Genomic DNA, 6,322 nt, shown 5'->3' with positions numbered 1-6,322 from the left:
CCCATATAATCCCGGCAACTGTCCACACTGTGTACGTGCTTGGCTGGGGACAGAGCAGATTGTTTTTAACAGCCTCTCAAAGGGGTCTGGTACCCAGAAACAGCTAAGAGCCATTCCAGCCCAGGTAAAGGGACCCAACCTCTCCAGGCTCAACAGCATATGGCCAGCATCTCTTCATTTCCTGCCTTTTGGCCAAAGACAATTGTTATTTGAACCCTGCAGGTTCTGCGGGTTACAGCAAACCACCTCCACCTCCTGGCCCGAGCCCAGATACCTGCCCAGAGTCCAGCTACCTGCCCAGAGTCCAGCTTAAGCAAACATACGCAAATACAGGCCCGTCAGTTCTCTGTCTGTCGGTTATCTGCAGAGGAAACTGTCAAAGGCTGGGGGACTAGAAATGAGATTCCAGGTTTAACTTGGCCCCCTCTCCGGACCTCAGTCCCTCACCCAGACACCGGGCAGATGGCCTCTAAGGGTCCTTAGGAGAAAAAGGAACCAAATTTGGGAGGGTTCTCCCTGCTTCAAGCCTTGATGCGATCCCGCAGACCTGGATCCTCGCAAGATGGGGAAACTCTGAACTTGCCTATCTCACCCCATGCCAGTGACTGCCTGTCCCCAAACCCCCAGAAGGAACTATTCTGCAGGGACCAAAGCAAGGGGGAATTAGGACAATTAAGAAATAACTATATGAAACAACCTGAGCAGGGGGTATGACTGGATCAGAAAATTTGTGAGCCCTTTTACAGTTAAAAAATTTTTTTAAACATTAATTCTGATCAGTTTGGTAGCATCCCTGGGGCAGGGCTGAGGCATAGAGGTGTTTCCTCAGCCTGGCTAACTGCCTCCACTGATTTATGTTTGTTTCATTTGTATATTTCTTAATGGATCAAGTCGGGGGGTCCTCTTTGGGCCCCTCAGGCCCACTGGCAGCTCCATCCTAGCCCAGGTCTCAACTCTGGTTTAGTTTTAATATATTTGGGGGTCTGGGAAACCAGGAGACTGAGGGTGGGGGGCAGAGCCTGCCTTGCCCCCTCCCCTATTTCCTGGCTCCAGATGCCTCACTCCACCCCCTAATCCCCATCTCAGGGCTCAAGCTACCATCTTGCCCTGGCACTAACCACTGGCCCCACCAGAGCCCACTGCAGCCAGTGACCACGTGATCCCCCAGCCTGGCTCCAGCCTTGACACCGGGATGCCCTAGCCTGTGGTGGCCAGTGGTCAGGGAGGGTGAGACTCCCTCCGCCAAAAGCTTTTGAATTGATTGCCATTCAGTTTACTGCAACAAGTAGTCATATGTATTGGACGACCCCTCTGTGGCAGGCAGCAGAGAGAGTCCCTGCTCTGGAGCTCCATTCCAGTGGGCAGGGGTGGGAGGCTGGCTCTTGGCTTTTAACCCCAGCAAGGGGTCTCCACTCCCTTCCCAGCATACTAGAGATCTTGGAAGCCCTGCTGGCCACTAAAACTAAGCGGGGAAACGCCTTCACGCAAACCATTCAGCAAAGATGCCTGTGACTCCCCAGTTAAAAAAAATGAAGTGGGCTTGAGGGTGTCTTTTTCCCAGGGGATGGTTGGTGCAGGAGAATTGTGGAGCCTGGGCTCAGCGGCACCTGGAAGGGGGCTGGCAGGAGAGCCATGTGGATGTGAGTAGCAGAAGTGAGGGACAGAGGTTCAGGTCCCTGCTCATTAAGGTCAAATTCTCCCTATAAAGGCCCAAGGCAGGGTTATTAGGGAGCTGGAGGGGCCCCTTGAAACCCCACTTTGGGAAGCAACAGAGAAGAAGTGGTCCAATGGAGCAGAATTAGGCCCCTGAAGCCCAGGCCTCAGAGAAGGGGGGATGAGGAAGACCTTCCCAAACTCCTATCAGAATAGGCCCAATACTGGAAAATTCATCCCTCAATCCACCAGGGTCCCCAGGGGCACAGGAGACCCAGGCTAAAGCAAGCTTTATTGGGTCACATTACCTCGATTTTCTGGCCATATTACCAGAGAACAGAAGTGGCAAAAGTGCAGCCCACTTCCTGCCCTGTCCCTCCTATATTTCTTCATTGCTAAAGCCTACTCTTTGAGACCCCAAAATTAGGGTTCAGGAGAAATGCACCAGGATTGCGAGAGGGGCTGGGCGGTAGCCGATCTTTGGTGCATTAAAAGCCAAACCGAAGGCCCTTTAAGGCCTTCTCTCTCCCTCCCTCAGTGGAGAGTATCTCTGGGTGGTAGGACAGTTCAACGCCTCCCCTTCCTTAAGACCCATGCCCACCTGCGCCAGCCCCTCACAAAGCTGGCTCCGCTTTCAGTGGGTGCCTGCTGTTTATCTCTTTCCTCCCTAACTATCTGTGCCGAGCCCCAATCTCCTTCCTTCTGCCTCCTCTCCTGGAGGCTTCCTACGCTCTGTCTACCCTCTTGTAACTCCATCCTCCATAAGTAAAGAATTCTGGTAGCTGGTTTCCTTGTTGGCCAGATACAGCCTCTCCGTTGGCCCTCTGGAAACATTTCCGTGAACAAGTCTCTCTCAGCCCCTGCATATAAATATGCCTGTACAGAGATAGACTGGCCTAAGCCCAAATACACACACATCATGAGATAATTACACCCTTATATACATACAGATATCTCTATAGAGTTATATTCGCAAGTGTCTATAACTCTAGCGAGATAGCAGCATGTACATATAAGACTATAATTACTTATGTCCATTTTTATAACTATGCAGTTATAAATAGATTTGCCTATATATAGTGATAATAATATAGAAATATCTCCATAGCCATATATGGCTCTAAGTGAATGCTCTAACTACACTATATCACAATCAATAAGTATATATCTCCTGATACATAATTCCAGTGATATACCTTTATCTATATAGCTGCTCAGAGATATTAATCTGTCAGGATATCAAATGTCCATAAAGCTGGATGGCTAGAAAAGAGTCGTATATTTTCCCATATATAAATCTGCTCTTACAACTACTGTATATGCACAAATACAATGGAAATAATTATATTTTCCTCAAACATAAATCTGTAAATACAACCACAGCACCATTTAGGTATGGTTAGAGATAGAGCAATATTTTCTAGACGTCAGTCTGTCAATAGAGCCACCAGTGCCTCCAAACAGAGAGAGTTATAGTGGGAGTTATAAATAAACTCTCCAGACAGGAAGGGATCTGTAGAACTAGATGTAAACAGGAATCTAAGCCGCCTTTCTTCTTCTTCTTCTTCTTCTTTGTAAAATATTCCTGATGAGCGCACGGTGCAGAGGTGCCTGGGCACTACTATTTTCCCCCCAAAGAGAGCTGGAGGTTGCTGGACTTGGGGAAACCAGGCAGGAGTTGGTCGGGGGCAGCCCAGAAGCCCCTTCCGCGTCAGTCTCCCGGCGGCCGAGAGCTCGGGCAAGTGGAGAGGGCCTAGGGGGAGAAAAATGAAGCAGAGTCTGGCCTGAATCACTGTGCCCCAGCTAAGGCCCCAAATCCTCGCACCAGGGAAGCCCCCGACCAGGAGACGGGGCATCCGAGCCGAGAGAGCCAGGAGGGTCGCGGAGGCTGGGAGAAGGGGACTGCAGGCCGGACCGGGGAGGCCGAGACCCAGCGGGGTCGCCCACCACCGCCGGTGCCCAGCCCTCCCAGCGCCCCATCGTCCGGGGCAGCTGCCTCGCTGGGCGGCTGCCTGGAACCCCAACCTGGGCCCTCTCGATGCGCCCCGCACTCAGCGCTTCGACCGCTGTTCTTTCCTTTTATTGTTATTTTGCCCGATTAGTTATCACAGTGTCCTCCACCGCGTGTGGTTTTCAAATGCGAGGACGCCCAGGGGTCTCTTTCGAATTTTTGTGTGTCTACATTGGCCTTAAAGAAGTGTCTCACACTGGCCTTAAAGAAGTGTCTCAGTGGAAAGTTTGCTTCTCGGTCTTTTTTCTGATCAGATGGGTCACCAGCTGCTAAAAAAGAATCCAAACCTCTGACAAGGTTTGTTACTTAAAAAATTTAAAAGTTCTCACGCTCATTTGTTATGATCATTTTATTTTATTTCTCTTTTAAAAAGTTGGCTAATTTACATTTTTATATTTCCTGTTTGATTATTTTTTTTGGATACAATTATTTTTAAAGGGAGGGAATTTCGTTAGACCCGAAACTGTGGGGCAGCTTCCTCCCCCGCGAGAGTGTCCGTCGCATCTACACGTATGACTCAGTCCTCCCCCCAACACATAAATTAATAAGATTATCAGCAAATTGTACCTGGATAGAATAAGGTGGACGTGGAAGGATCCGGGACCGTGATCTTCTCATCCTTTATGGAAATCCGCTCCTCTCCAAGCCCGAGAAGGAAAATTCAACGCGCCTCAACCCCTCCCTTCTTTCTCTCACTCACTCTCTCTCTCTTTTTTTTTTGAAAAGACCCCAGGAAGGCAACTTTCCCTGGGCTACCGGAGCCCCGACCTCGCTCTCCCCTCTCTCCGGGCGAGGCCATAAATGTTTTTAGATCTCTGCCCGGCGGCTGGTCCTCCCGGGCACCTCGGCCGCTCTCCGGGCCCGGACCCCGGCTGTGGTCGTCACCTCATCCCTCTCTGCCCCTGCAGGGCCTGACCCTGCACGCTTGCCCTCCTCTTTAAAACAGGGTCTCCAAAGAGTCCCCAAAGCCACTAACCATCCCGGTATGGAGGTTCCTCCCCTGATCGCACAAAGCAAATGCCGAGAAAGAGAAGCAGGACAGAGCGGCCTCCAGGCTCTCCTTCTCCTCCTCTGGCCGGAGGACCTCATCTGGGGAGGGGGTTCCCCAACCCAGCCCCCCAAGGGCATAGGAAGAAGCTAACTTCCTTCCTTCCTTCCTTTCTTGTCTGCCCTCGGTGGCTGTGATCATGACTCCTTCCCCTGTCCCCTCCTCGAAACATCTCCTCTTGCATTTTACTGTTGTCCTGCTAGGGAGGGACTGTTAACTACGGTGTTCATTATTTAGTATTATGGTTTTTAGAGGTCTGTTCACCGAGTTGGGGGGTAGGGGACAGCAGCCTGGCCCAGAGGGAGGCCTGCTTGTCACGCGTGCTCGTACACACACACACACACACCCCTAGCGTGGTGCACACACTCACAGGTATATGCCCACAAATGCCCGCTATATTCACAGGAGGCTGGCATCTTCCTACCTCAGCACACAAACACCACACTGCCCACGCACACCAGCATTCAGGCGCAAACACCACCCCCAAACCGAGTTCAAAACCCACACAACGCGCTGGTAAGGAAAGGAAAATACGGAAGAACCCACTTGCAGAAATCCCTTCTCTCCCACAACCTGGAGGGGCGAGTCAGGCCTCAGTCTCTTCCCCCCAGTCTCTCTCTTTCCCTCTCTCTTTTTTTTCTTCTTGTTTACAGCTTCAGAGAGCTCAAGGCCCATAAATCTTGAGGGGCCTACAGAGGCAGACCACATTTGTATGCATCGTTAGGACTCGCTAATACCTAAGCCCATTAACGAGCGTGTTTGCGCGTGGTTTCCGGTGTGTATTAACTTATAGTTAAATTCTGGGGAAAGGGCATTGTGAATTAACATATAACAAATCCATCAAGGGCTTTTGTCATATCAGATTAGTCAGCTATGGGTTTGGGGGTGCGGGTTGCCTGCGTCGGGGGGCACCCACCCTCTAAACTTGCTGGTGCAACCTGAGGGTCTAGGGGAAGACGGGGTGCTCCGATCCCAACCCCAGTCATTCAGATCCCCCAGGCCAGCCGCTGCCCACCTGCGGGACGGTGGATGGCCAAGGGACCCGGGTCCGGGAGGTCGGCGCCGGCGGCGGAGTGAGGCGGACGAGGGGAGGCCCCGCCGGCGCGGCCTGTGGTTATGCTGGGACCGCTCAGCCCGCGGCTGCTGGGCTGTCTGGTTTCCGCTTTGTGAGAGAATCGAGAGGAGAGGCAAGTGGAGCCGCTGAACTTTAATTAAACCGAAGAGAAGACAGTGGGGGGAGGAAAAAAAAAAAAAACGATCAGAGAAGGAGGAGAAGGAGGCCGAGGAAAGGAAGCGAGTCCGGTTCGGGAGATCTCTGCGAGGGCCTGAAAGCTGGGCCTTCTGTGAAGTTCTTCCTTTTCCCCACCCCAGCTTCTCCGCCCTAGTCAAGGAAGGTCATTCCAGCCCTCTTTTAAAAAGAAAGGAAAGGCAAAAGGAAAAGAAAGAAGAGGTAAAAAGAGAAAATCCTTTGTAATTACAGGGCATGTTTCAGCCAGGTGTTCCCGGTTCCAATGACTCAGATCCTATTGGAACCCCAAGTATCTCTATAATTGGCCTGTATAGACAGAGAGGAAGGATGCCCGTTCTAGAGGGAGGACGGAGAGTGGAGG

The 6,322-nt window shown here is 51.5% G+C and overlaps 1 long non-coding RNA gene across 1 annotated transcript; it reads right to left on the bottom strand.

Annotated features, from left to right (window-relative positions):
• Nucleotides 1–2,981: 2,981 nt before the first annotated feature.
• On the bottom strand, nt 2,982–5,509 carry LOC112394264 (uncharacterized). The gene is made up of 2 exons (XR_003002110.1): nt 4,232–5,509; nt 2,982–3,406 (listed from the first exon to the last, which is right to left on the bottom strand). It is a non-coding gene; the product is annotated as an uncharacterized LOC112394264 (long non-coding RNA).
• Between the last annotated feature and the right edge of the window lie 813 nt (nt 5,510–6,322).

This window comes from Neophocaena asiaeorientalis, unplaced genomic scaffold (assembly GCF_003031525.2).
Source record: "Neophocaena asiaeorientalis asiaeorientalis breed wild unplaced genomic scaffold, Neophocaena_asiaeorientalis_V1.1 scaffold134, whole genome shotgun sequence".
NCBI lineage: Eukaryota > Metazoa > Chordata > Mammalia > Artiodactyla > Phocoenidae > Neophocaena > Neophocaena asiaeorientalis.
The sequence above is the reverse complement of the archived record's forward strand: the minus strand, read 5'-3'. Positions and strand labels throughout refer to the sequence as shown.